Source organism: Peromyscus californicus, unplaced genomic scaffold (genome assembly GCF_007827085.1).
Source record: "Peromyscus californicus insignis strain IS unplaced genomic scaffold, ASM782708v3 Scaffold_19__1_contigs__length_69161282, whole genome shotgun sequence".
NCBI classification, from domain to species: Eukaryota; Metazoa; Chordata; class Mammalia; order Rodentia; family Cricetidae; genus Peromyscus; species Peromyscus californicus.
The window spans coordinates 10091459-10104134 of NW_026294491.1; the positions used below are offsets into that span (position 1 = coordinate 10091459).

The 12676-nt window shown below is 51.9% G+C and overlaps 1 long non-coding RNA gene across 2 annotated transcripts in view; it reads left to right on the forward strand.

Annotated features, from left to right (window-relative positions):
* Window positions 1–12676, forward strand: part of LOC128114534 (uncharacterized) — a 72929-nt gene that overhangs the window by 1029 nt on the left and 59224 nt on the right. For both annotated transcript variants that reach the window (XR_008219793.1, XR_008219794.1), the window contains exon 2: window positions 336–525. This is a non-coding gene — a long non-coding RNA (uncharacterized LOC128114534). The remainder of the gene's footprint in view (window positions 1–335; window positions 526–12676) is intronic.

Below are 12676 nucleotides of genomic sequence, written 5' to 3' on the forward strand. Positions count from 1 at the left end.
GGTGAGTTCTGAGCATTCAGTGAGGTCATCCATTCAGTGATCTGCAGCACAAACTCACAAGGCAGAGAGGGTGGTGTATAGAATGGTCTTCCTGGTGCTTCCTGGGGGTTGGGGGGAGGACGTGGCTGTGGACTTCGTGTGGAACGAAGCAAGTTTCTTTCAGTGTTTTGGGCTCTGTAGCTTGGGTCTAAGCTGGCAGAGACCATAGTGGTCAGGGCATCTGTGCTTCTGGGTCAGGACACAGGGAGAAGGAGGTGCCTGGAGTCCTACAGCTTTTCATGAAGCTAAGACTACACCAGCAGTCTAACCATCCATCCATCCTTGCATTTACCTAGGAAACATGGGCACTCGTACACTTGTAAAAGGCCATGGCAGCCTCCCCAGCTACCATGAGCTTCTGCCTTAGACCGCGTTGAAAAGCCGTTGTAGACCTGACCGGTACTCCTGGCACCCCAGGACTCTCCAGCATGGCCCTTCACACTGCTGGACTGCTGAGGCTAGTTGTCGGCTGTACCTCCTCTGTGGGTGAGTTACCTCTTGTTCAACCCTTTAAGAACTAGTAGTTCTCTCCCAGACAAGATGCAAGACCTTTGTGCAGTGGGTTGGGAAATAGGACATTTAAGCACTATCGGGGAGGATGCTTGCCACAGATAGACTCGTTCACACAGCTTCTAAAGTGGTTTGGAGGCAGGCGAGGATAGGAAATAGTTTAGTAACATGGGACAGTAAATACTTGGTGCTTCTTTGGGGTTATGCACACCCCATCTCTTGTAATAATGCACTTGGCAGCCTACCTCCTTTACCTGTATATACTGTTCATACAAGGCACCTAACAACCGCAGAACTCCACAGGCATCTGGCTACACACACATCCCACTCTGAACAATGGGATAAGTTTCTCTCAATGACCCCCCCTCCCATCAGTTTCTAATTGTGGTGGTTTGAATGAGAATGGACCCCACAGGTTCATATATTGTAATACTTGGTCCACAGTTGGTGGAACTGTGGATTAGGAGGGGTGGTGTAGCATGAATCTTAGAAGGTCTTATTAATAAAATCAAACCTGGACCTGGTATTGGAGTGAACGCTGGAAGATCAGAGAGACAGAACAGGCCACAGCTAACCTCACCTCGCCAGTTCCTCAGTTGATCCTGTTTCCTCAGACTGGATGCCTCTCAGCTGAACTGCTGCTGCTCGAAAGCCTGAATGCTTAACCAGCCAAAAGCTTAACCAGCCAAAAGCTTAACCAGCCAAATGCTTCTAGTTTCTGGTCCTCACGCCTTATATATCTTTCTGCTTTCTGCCTCACTCCCTGGGATTAAAGGCGTGAGTCACCATGCTTGGCTGTATCCTTGAGCAGATGGATTTCTGCCTCTGGATTGCTAGGATTAAAGGTGTGAGTGCCACCATTTTCTAGCCTTTGTATCTAGTGGCTGCTCTGTCTCTGACCCCAGATAAGTTTATTAGGGTGCACAATATTTTGGGGAACACAGTACCACCACAGGGTAGCCTTGTTGAAGAAGGTGTGTCACTGAGGGCGGGCTTTGAGGTTTGAGAGCCTATGCCATTCACGTTGGCTCTAGCTCTCAACTGCTCCCGCACCATGCCTTACTGCCTGCTACCCTGCTCTGCTGCCATGATAGTCATGGAATCAAACACTGTGAAACCATCAGCCCCAAACAGACTCATTCTTTTATGTTTCCTCGTTCATGGTGTCTTATCACAGCAACAGAAGAGGAGCTAAGACACTATTTAAATGTATTTCCAGGACACCCTGGTATGAGGAAGAGGACCCATCTGGCCTGAACTGGATTTGAATGCATGGACATAATTTTGCTTTAAATGCTTTTCTTATTATTTTTGTAAACTGACATGTGTGGTGGTATTGTGTTCCCCAAAATATTGTGCACGCTAATAAACTTATCTGGAGTCAGAGAACAGAACAGCCACAATATTAAACATAGAGGATAGGCAGTGGTAGCACACGCCTTTAATCCTAGCATTCCAGAGACAGAAATCCATCTGTTCAAGGATACAGCCAGGCATGGTGACTCACGCCTTTAATCCCAAGAAGTGAGCCTTTAATCCCAGGGAGTGATGTCAGAAAGCAGAAAGATATATAAGGCGTAAAGACCAGAAACTAGAAGCATTTGGCTGGTTAAGCTTTCAGGCTTTCAAGAAGCAGTTCAGCTGAGATCCATTTGGATAAGGACTCAGAGGCTTCCAGTCTGAGAAAACAGGATCAGCTGAGGAACTGGCGAGGTGAGGTAGCTGTGGCTTGTTCTGCTTCTCTGATCTTCTAGCGTTCACCCCAATACCTGGCCTCAGGTTTGATTTTATTAATAAGACTCTTTAATATTCATGCTACAGACGTGGGCTTTTATTTCAGTTCCTGAACTAAGAGGCCAAGAACCTGGAAATACCCAGCTACCAGTAATAGCTCCACATCAAGGTTCTCGTGCCTGGGCCTGCTCACTGCAGAGGGGCAGCTGATTCTGAGGGCAGACAGCTGCTCTAATAATCTGAGTGGGGGCTGTGGGATGCACTTTCCTGCTGCCTGGCACTGGTGTGTTGGGAATGACCCACATGGAAGCCAATCTTTCTTGAGAGCCACAAAAGTGCCCCCAGACCAGGACTCAGAGCCTGGCTGAGCACGGTAGCTAAGCAGGCCAGGGTGGCAGTGGTTCTGCCTCTAACACGTGGGGATCCGTCCGGGCTCACTGGTTCCACCCAAGGACCCGTTCCTGTTCACAGTGGACTCGTCATCCTTACAGCAGGTGACTCTGGGGACCCCTTGTGAAAAACAGCCCTGTGTCTACAGCCTGGAGGCCATGGGCCCCACATCACCACCAGCAGGCCTGAGTCCATTCCAAAGTCCTGTGATTCTGGGACAGATGGCCTGGCCTGCCTTGCCCATTCAGGGGTCCTCCATGTTCCTGTGCCTGTTTCTTCCCAGAACAGATGAGGTGTGTAGAGGCTCTCCATGTTGGTGTGTGCCTCCATTTCCTCTCTTTCTTTATGCTCCCAGCCTCTTTGGCCTTGGGGAGTTCATGATTGTGCCCCCTGGATTATTATGCCCTTGAGAAATTTGAGTTTTCATTAAGACAAAAAGCCCAGGTGTTGTAGGGGAAACTGAGGTCCCCTTTTGAGTTCTTAGTCTCTAGAATACAAGTTTTTAAATGGACCTGGAAGAAGATTGAGAACGTTTTTTATTGGGGTTTAAGAAAAATAACAGGGAAGGTAAGCTTAAAATCTTGGCTGCTGCCCAGAGGAGGGAGATGGGGAAGAGGAAGAGAGGAAGCTGTGCCGTCTACTCTGGAGATTGGCAAGCAGCTGCATGCTGGAAAGGGGGTTGGGGCTGGAGAAAGAGGGGGGCGGGGAGCCTAGGGTCTTAGGGAAAGCATGCTTAGGCTTTTGAAAAAGAGATAAGAAAAAGAAAAAGCATGCTCGGTTTGCTTAGTCCCAGGCCGTGAATCTGAGTTCAGAGGTCACCCCATTGCCAACTGCTGTGTCCCAGGGCAAAGGACTGCACTAGGGACACATGGTTAGAAACAGAAAAACAAAAAAAGAACTTATAAGAAAGGAGGAAGCGCCGGGCGGTGGTGGCGCACGCCTTTAATCCCAGCACTCGGGAGGCAGAGGCAGGTGGATCTCTGTGAGTTCGAGGCCAGCCTGGTCTCCAAAGCGAATTCCAGGAAAGGCGCAAAGCTACACAGAGAAACCCTGTCTTGAAAAAAACAAAAAAAACAAAAAAAAAAAAGAAAAAGAAAGGAGGAAGCACTCCTGATGCTGGGGGCAGGCCAGTGAGCCAAGGAAGGACCTCAGAGGGCCCTGAGCCATACAGCCTGTGCCGTAGAGCATTTTATTATTTAGTGTTTGATGGGGGTGGGCCTGGCCCGTTGTGGGTGGTGCCATCCCTGGGCTAGTGGTCCTGGGTTCTATAAGAGAGCAGGCTGAGCCAGGTGATGGTGGCACACACCTTTAATCCCAGCACTCAGGAGGCAGAGGCAGATCTCTGTGAATTCGAGGCCAGCCTGGTCTACAGAGTGAGTTCCAGGACAGGCTTCAAAGCAACACAGAGAAACCCTGTCTTGAAGAAAAAACAAAACAAAAAAAGAAAGCAGGCTGAGCAAGCCATGGGGAGCCAGCCAGTAAGCAGCACCCCTCCATGGCCTCTGCTTCAGCTCCTGTTTGAGTTCCTGTCCTGACTTCCCTCAGTGATAAATAGTGATATGGAAGTGTAAGCCAAATAAACCCTGTCCTCCCCAAGTTACCTTTGGTCATGGTGTTTGATCATAGCAGTAATAATTCCAAGACACGGCCCATGAGCCTTTATAGGACACTTACACAGCACCTGTCAATCTGTCAGCCCCATTTGTATTGCTCCCTTGTCTGCATTTGGTCCCCGTCCCCCCCCCCCCCCCCCCCCCCCGCACATGCTCAGTGCCTTAGATGAAGGCCAGGTGAGGAAGGGCATCCACATTCACTCTGCAAACTAGCTATTTTCATATGTGAACCTTGATGGTTTAGTACCTAGTCCTTACCCTCATTGTGGGGGGACTAGAGATAAATCTCAACCGAACACCTTTGAGGTCCCGGTTCCGTCCCAGAGCTGCACGAGACAGGGTGTGGTGGAGCACGTATGTAACCCTAGCACTTTGGAGATTGAGGCAGGAGGATCAGAAGTTCAAGATCACCCTTGGCTGTGTAATGAGTTACAGGCCAGCCTGGGATACGTGAGACCCTGTCTCAAACAAAACAGAACCCACCTAACAAAAAAGAAAAGAAAAAAGAGAAAGAAAGAGAGAAAGAGAAAGAAAAAGCCCCAGGAAGGACTAGCTGGAAGCGGCTTCCTTTTACCTCTGTCTGTAGTAACGCTGCTGAAGGTACCTTCTTGATGCCTGGAGAGCAGGGAGCTCATTGAAATATTGCTGTACCTCACCTCAGCGATGCGACCACAAGAGGGCAAGAGAGCTCTTCTCTGGAAGCTTCTGCTGCTATTCAAGGGGAGTTGGGAAATACTGGGGGGCCCCTCCGGCACAGTGGGAAGAGTGGGTGGTCAGACCAGGACTGAGTCCAAAACTTAATAAAAGGGGTCCAGGCCACCCAGTCTTGTCCCTAGAGAACCCCAAGAGCAGGCCTTGGTCCTCCATGCAGCTGGCGCCTGACCTCTCAGGCTTCCCATAAAGACAGGACTAAGAGGGAGGGACGCCCCACTTGGCCCTCAGCCTAGGCAAGTACATCTTGTAGGTCACAGGACGCACTTAGAAATGCCCAAAGTTTTCACACGCCCCTTGGGACTCCAGACTTCATCTGTCTCCCACAGACATCACAAATGTCAGTATAAGCACCCCATTCCCCACCCTTGAGAGAACAGAGCCTCTAGGTGGAACAGGTCCTGGGCTTGCTGCCCCCAGCAGCCATGCAATGCTCTGTTAGAACAGTCCCCTGTAGAAACTGGGACGCCACAGTGCAAGGATGGGGGTGGAGGTGGGGACGTGGGACTCCACAGAAAGAGGCTGCCCGCCTGCTGTGCTTGGAGATAGCCCTGCAGTTGTTACCATGTTGAAGCCGTGTGCACAGATACCCAAGAGGAACTATATGAGTGGGCTGAGAGGTATGCAGTAGGGGCCAAATTAGTAGCCACCCAGGACCAACCACAAGAAGGTAAGGGCAGAGGGGTGGGGAAGGCATCTTAGGAACTTCATTGTAATACTTTCAGAGACCACACCACAGTTATGAAGTAGGTCAAAGGTTGAGCTGCTGCCCGTGGAAGACAGGGAAGCTTCCCCCAGCCAGTAAAGGGAGCTTGGCGATGGGAGCGATGGACTGGCCACAGACCAAGAATCCAGATGCTGGGAACTGGTGTCTGGGGGCATAGACACGCATGTACCAGCCCTGCTTTTCTGTTTATCAAGTCAGTTACCAGGATCCACGGGTTGAAGTTTGGGGCCTTCGTGTGGAATTCCACCCCCTCACTCATCATAACTCTGGGGTAATAAAATCCTGGCTTTGTCGCTGGAAATGTGCTGGGAGGTGACTGCTTTGTGAGTCACCAGCAGGGCAGGGAGTTCCGGGTTTTGTATCTATGGCTACAGGCCATGCTCAGAAGGGTTTCTCAAAGGAGCTTGGGACTGCCTGCCAAGGGAGCCCTCAGAGATGGCCCAGTGTGCTCTGTAGCTGGGGAGGTGCCTGTGAAACCGTGCCATCAGATGCCCAAGGTGTGACCATGCATGGGGGTTCCCTTGGAGTGGGGGAGGGGTCAAAGTGCGGCATGGAATGTAGATCTTATGCTTCAGGGTAGGCCCTCGAGAGCTGGACTATTATTAACAGTTATGCTACGGACCCAGAGGTTCCCCTGCATTTGGGGTTCCCCCTTATCCTGAAGGCCTCTGCCTCAGCCCAGCTGGAGAAAGCTATGGGACACTGTTCCCCACAGAGGAAATCTAGCCTTCCTGTGGGTAGTCTCCAGGAGCTAGTGGGCTAGAGAACATTTTCCTGGGGAAGACTGGAGTTGCTCAGGGCTGTGAGAATCCACCCCACGGGCCTATCTGGGTTCCAAACACTGGCAAATGTCACCAAGTGCGTAAGTTGCTTTATTTAAACAAGCTGGCTGCTGTGTTTGGAGGACCAGGCTCAAGGACTGTGTTCTCCCCCTCGATGGCAATGTAGGGAGATGCCGACAGGCAGGCTGGGTGGAGGCCCGGCTTCCTTAGAATGAGGCATAGAAGAGCTTTTCTGATTCATAAGGAACCTCCAGTTCCACTGTAGGATCACTGTTGCACGCAACCCGGGGGGGGGGGGGGGGGGGGGGGGCTCCATAGCTGGAGGCTGCATGCAGGTCTAACAAAGACTGCAGAGCCTGCAGCGACATGCTGAGTTCCTCTCCCTAAAAGATCCAGGGAGGGGGGTAGGCTTTAGAGATGGCTTGAAGACTAGCACAGGGGACACAAACGTAGGAAGACACCCACGTCCCACTGTCCCCAGAGTTCCAGAACCAACACTTAAAACTTACACAGGCTGGAGCCAACTTAGAATGCATGCCCGGCTGGGGACTCGGAAGGGCCAACCTCCCTACCTCACAGAGCCGAACATGAAACAGACTGTGGATGGAGAAATGCGGTATTTGTCTGGTCTGTGGGCAGATGCCGTGGAGCCCTCTGTAGGAGCCGCAGGACTCACACAGCTGATGCTGGCATTTGCAGGGTGGGGCGGGCTCTAAGGTCTGGTGTCCAGAGGTGAGCTGTCCACCTGGTTGGGAAACCGTAAGCGTGTCTGTAGTCTGACCCACAGCAGGGGTTGGCTCAGATACCACTCCGTGCTGCATGGTTATGCCCCTGTGTTCCCTAGATCTAAACATGGCTAGCTTCGGGCCTTAGCAGGAGCTTCATCCCACCCAGAATGTAGACCTGTGCAGGGTGTGTGTGGGGGGGGGGGGGGGGGGGGTGTGTGTGCGCATGTGTGTCTTAGAGATTCCCACAGGCCAGAAAATGCCCTTCATTTACTCTCAGGGCTGTGTGAAGTGGGATTTATGTTCTCTTTCCAAGTACAGCCAGTGTCACAACATTTATTGGAAAACTTTCGTTTGTTTGTTTCAGATAGTGTCTCATGTATCCCAAGCTGGCCTCCAACTCCTTATGTAGCTGAGGGTGACCTCGAATGTCTGATCCTTCCCACCCCTACCTCTGACGTGCTGGGGTTACGGGGACATGCCGCCACACCTGGAGACTGAACCCAGGGCTTTGTGCATGCGAGACAGGCACCCTACCCACTGAGCCATATCTTTGCTCCCCCACCCCCACCCCCACCGTGCCTTTGAAGTGTAACAGCGGAGCTGGTAATTGTCTCGGGTTCATTCCCTCTCACAAGCAGAGTTAAACAACTGAAAAAGACAACAGCAAGTCACAGAGAAGGGAAGAGTAACCGCTTCATACATTCGGGATGGGAGACGCCTAAGGCTGGATGTCTATTAAACAGACCCTGGCTTGGGTGTCTTATAGGGCCCCTGGGTCCTCCCCTTCCCCCTGTTGGTCCTGTTGAGATACCCACCCCCATGCCTTCCTGATGGTTTTCCTCCAAGTGAGTTCTAGGAACAAGAAACAGCCATCTCAGGAAACCCACTTCCACTTCCCTAGCCTACCTGTGTCCTTCTAACTCCACTTTATGGTGCCACCACATGCCATCGGCAGCGCACGGTGGGGTCCCCTGGGCACTTGGTTCTGTGTCTGGCCTCTGTGGTCTCTTGCATGATGACACAGGACAGCAACTGCACAGTAAGTCCCTTCTGCCCTTTAATCCTTCCCTGCAGACCTCCCACCTTCCCCTCCCATCTAGAACCAGTCACGGAGTTCCAGAACCTGCCCTCCCAGGAGTTTAGTGCTGTGCCGACCCTGGGGGACGACTTGAACGTTGGCTTCGAGATGCTACGGAGTCTTCAGAAGTGGCTCCAGCTTGCCCTTCACTTAGGTCTTTGGCATGGTTCTTATTTTCATGCTGGATCTGCCCATGCCATGGTTACGCTGTCTCCATAACAGAGATTATTCCTAGGAGTTAGGCATGTCACACGTAAAACCTCACAGCCTGGCCCCCCTCTAAGGGTGAAGCTCTGATGACTTTCTTGGCACCCCTGACATTAGACGGAGAGCTTCCCTGTTTCTGTCTTGTTGTCGTTATCTTCTTTACTCAACTTTCCCTGATACGTGAAACTACAAAACAAGTTTAATCTTTCCCTGAGTGCTAGACGGAGCCAGCGGCTCTGGTCCCTGCTGTGCAAGAGGATGCGGTTCCTCCCGGGGCTGAGCTATCCATGCAGCGAGCGGCCCAGGGGCCTCGCAAAGGAGGCCTCAGAGTGAGCCCTCGATGGACACATACATAGTTTGGGTCCAGCATCCGCCTGAGGTTCAGGAGAAAGGAGCAGCCTTTGCTCCCCTTGGTGGTTAGCTGTAGAGCTTTTAGGGCTCAGCCTGCATGGATAATGCCAAATCTTCCAGGGGATATAGTAGAACTGAGGCTAACACTGGGCTTTGGCCGTCCTCTTGGGTCCCCCGTCCACAACTAGTGTATTAATCAGGGTTCCTGAGTGGATAAAATATACATACATACATACATACATACATATGCATAAACATAAACATGGCCTTCATACATGCATATATATACACCTGCACATGTGTATAGGAATACATACATCATCCACCTTATAGACAATAAAAATAATTTTAAAAGAAAATGTAAAGTTTTATATATGTATATATATATATATATATATATATATTTAAGGTTTTGTGTGTGTGTGTGTGTGTGTGTGTGTGTGTGTGTGTGTGTGTGTGTGTTTCTGGCCTCAAAGAGACCTTAGCACAAGATTGTCTCCTGTGGGCAATATTTCCTAAGGGCTTAGAAGCAAAACTCCAAGGCAAGAACACAGAATGCCAGTTCACACCATAGTGGAATACATGTTAAATACGGAATACTGAAATACCAAGATTACAGCAGCATGTCAAGGCCCAGGCAGAGCTGACACTGCTGTAGGGTGGCCATGTCTCTGTGCTCTCAGGGGCTTTGGGCTGCCACAGAAAGTAGTGAACGCAAAGACTTGGGCTAGAACGTTCTGAAGTTTAGAGGCAAATAGCCAAAAGGGAGAGAAATGAAATCTGGGGCCTCTGATGCTTCTCTTCCTCTCCTTGCTGCTTTCTCCATTTCCCCATCCCTGTCGGTTCCCCTCCTGCACTCATGGGAAGCTGGCAGAACATTCTCCACTGACAAAAGCAGATGAGTTTCATGGAGCGCAGGAGGCAGAGGATGCTAGACTGGACGGTCACTCATTTGAAGGCACACAGGGGTCTGAAACAACCAGGCGCTGTTAGCCCAAGCTGGGGCTGGAATCCAGACTTTATACCACCTTGTAGGGTAGAGGTCTGTGCCCAGGTGCCCAGCAGCACCCATTGGGAGTTTGGGTCACAGGGCTGTGTGGTCCCCATCCCCTCTCTCTGCACTACAGCACCAGGTCTGAGTGAGATTTCCCACAGCTGGGGTTCCGGGAGCCACACACAGTTCCCAGGGATGGAATGTCAATTCATCATCTAACCGACGTTCTTCACAAACTGCGGTTTTTCCATCTTAGACTCCAGAAGCCAGAAGATAGGCTCTGAGCTTAGCAAACACGGGGCGGGTGGCTGGGGCTGGCCAGTGCCTGGAGCTGCTCTGCTCCGACACCCCCACTGCTCTCCCACTCCCAATATCTCATCCCACCTGGTGCCCTGGGGTCAGGACAGCTGCCCAACATCCCATCAGTTATGATCAGATCCCATCCTCCCTCATCTGGCCACCTGAGGGCTGGCTCTGGTCCCAGAGAGTCACCCACTATACATCTGCCCCCTTTGAATTCAACTCCTCTGCCTTTTGCTGTTCTCTGTGCCTGCCATGCTTCCCCCGCCCCGACCCCCCAGCGCCCCACATCCTTCTCTGCCAGCACAGAGGCAGCCCCTTAAGCCACCCCTTACTCAGAAAAAAAGCATACCAGCTCTTCACAGAAAATTGCCGCCTCATCAGCCCTGGCGACAGTCTCTAGATGCTAGCCTCATAGCCCGAGAGTATGTGGTCCCCACTGGCCAGCTTGGAGGGAAAGCAGCTGTGGCTTTCATCAGAGGAAGCAGGCGTGAGGGGAAGGTTCAGCTGGGCCTGCAGCCCTGAAGGCCACTGGCTTTTCTTTCCCTTCTTGTAAGCCTAGAGCGTTCCCCAGATGTTGTCTCTCATCCTGGGGCCTGGCCAGAGGTGGATCAGCTGCTGTCGGCTCAGCACTTGGCCCTGGTCCAGCCTCCAGCATCCTGCCTCATGTGGTACAGGAGGGGTCCCACCCAGCCTGCTGTGCGTCACAAGGGACAGACCGAGGGGAAGGCTTGGGGCTGAGAGGTTGTCGGTGTGGTCCCCCTGCAGGTGTAATTTGGTTTCTATGCCGTTGTATCCGACAGTTCCATCTCTACAGCACTTGGTGTTTCTTCCCACTTCAGGAGACAACCCCACACCTCTACCCTGGAAGCTTGTGTTCAGGGCCTCTGGAGGTCCAGACCTGCAGTCAACCTGGTTTTCACTAATCCTGGGGTCCCCAAGCTCCTGGAAAAGTCTCCAGTTGTTCAGCTTCAGGGAAATTGCAGCAGCTAGTGCCTGCTGCCAGGGGATGCTGGGAGAGGCAGGCTCTCTGTGAGTAAAGATGTCCCAGCAGCTGCAGGGGTGTGAGAAGTGGCCCCCACACCTGCTACACTCACGGGCTAAGAGACAGCTCTGATGGCCACCGGCCTTTGAGGTGTCCAGACACAGGATCAGCCGCTGGGTTCTCATGGGGGCTCAAGTGTGGGGGTCTCAACAGTGTCCAGGTGAGGCCAACTCAGCAGATTTGGGGGCCCTAAAAGCTGTGTGGGTGCAGCCGCTTCCACTTGGAAACCATGAAGCCCTGGGGCCCAGGGAAGGGCCATACACATGCCCCACTGGGACAATGCTTAGGGGAGCTATGGGCAGACCTCACCCCCTCTCAGAGACCCCAGGTCTACAGATCCATCGGTGTGCAAGGCCAGCCTGGGAATGCCTCAGACACAAAACACCAGTCTGTAAGAACTGCAATTTAGGCTGTCTCTGTCAGCCTTGGGAGCCCAGCCGTATTGCAGGACAAGGAGTCTTCAGTATTGTCTGCCTTCAGATCCCATGGAGTTGGACCCACTGGGTTTGGGGTCACTGGGGACCTGCAGCCCCTTTCTTCTTTCCTGTTCCTTCCTTTGGGCATAGGACTGTCTGTCTGTCCCAGGCCTGTCCCACCGTAATTTATCAGACAAGGATAGTATCTCTGATGTTGCAGCTAGAGGGATCTGCCTCAGGGTGAACGTACCTTGAGCTTCATCCATTTCTGATAATATGGTTCCTTCCATGAGACCTGGCTGACTTTATGTATTTGTTTGTTTGTTTATAGCTTTTGGAGACAGGGTTTCTCTGTGTAACCCTGACTGTCCTGGAACTTGCTCGGTAGACCAGGCTGGCCTCCAACTCAGAGATCCACCTGCCTCTTCCTCCCAGGTGCTGGGATCAAAGGTATGCGCCCAGCTGACTTGGCTGACTTTAAAGTTGACTCAGGACCAGTGAAGACATGGGGCTGCAGAGATGGTGTGAATGTGATGCCATTCAAGTCAGCCAGTTGTCTGAAGAACCCCAGCAACCCTTGCCAGGCTGTATTATGTCTCTTCATTGTGCTCACTGGGGACAGCTCCTGTGACTTCTCTAGACTGCTGTGACCTGGACAGTGCTGAGCAGTCAGGCATCCCCTGCTGGGTCTGTTTCATGATTAAACCCAGATGCTTCGGGTGCTGGCTCACCTGTCAGGCCAGTGTCTGTGACCACCTCTGAATGTGGCTCTTGACTGCCTAGTTAATGTGTTGTCTGCAGAAATCTCTCCCTCTGTAAGGAGCTCGCCCTGTGGGAGTAATGGCTTCTGTGAACCAGGTGGTACAAATCCCTCCCCGACAGGGTCTCACCTGTTGGTGGCTTCCCGTCCAGGCAGGTAGGTGCTTCCGTGACTGCAGTGGGGGATGTTCTAGGCCCACTGTGTGTTTCCCAGCTGGAACTTGAGTGTGGGGTGAGCCTCCTGCTCATTTCACTAATTACATTTATTTCTATCAATAGACGTGTGGGGTTC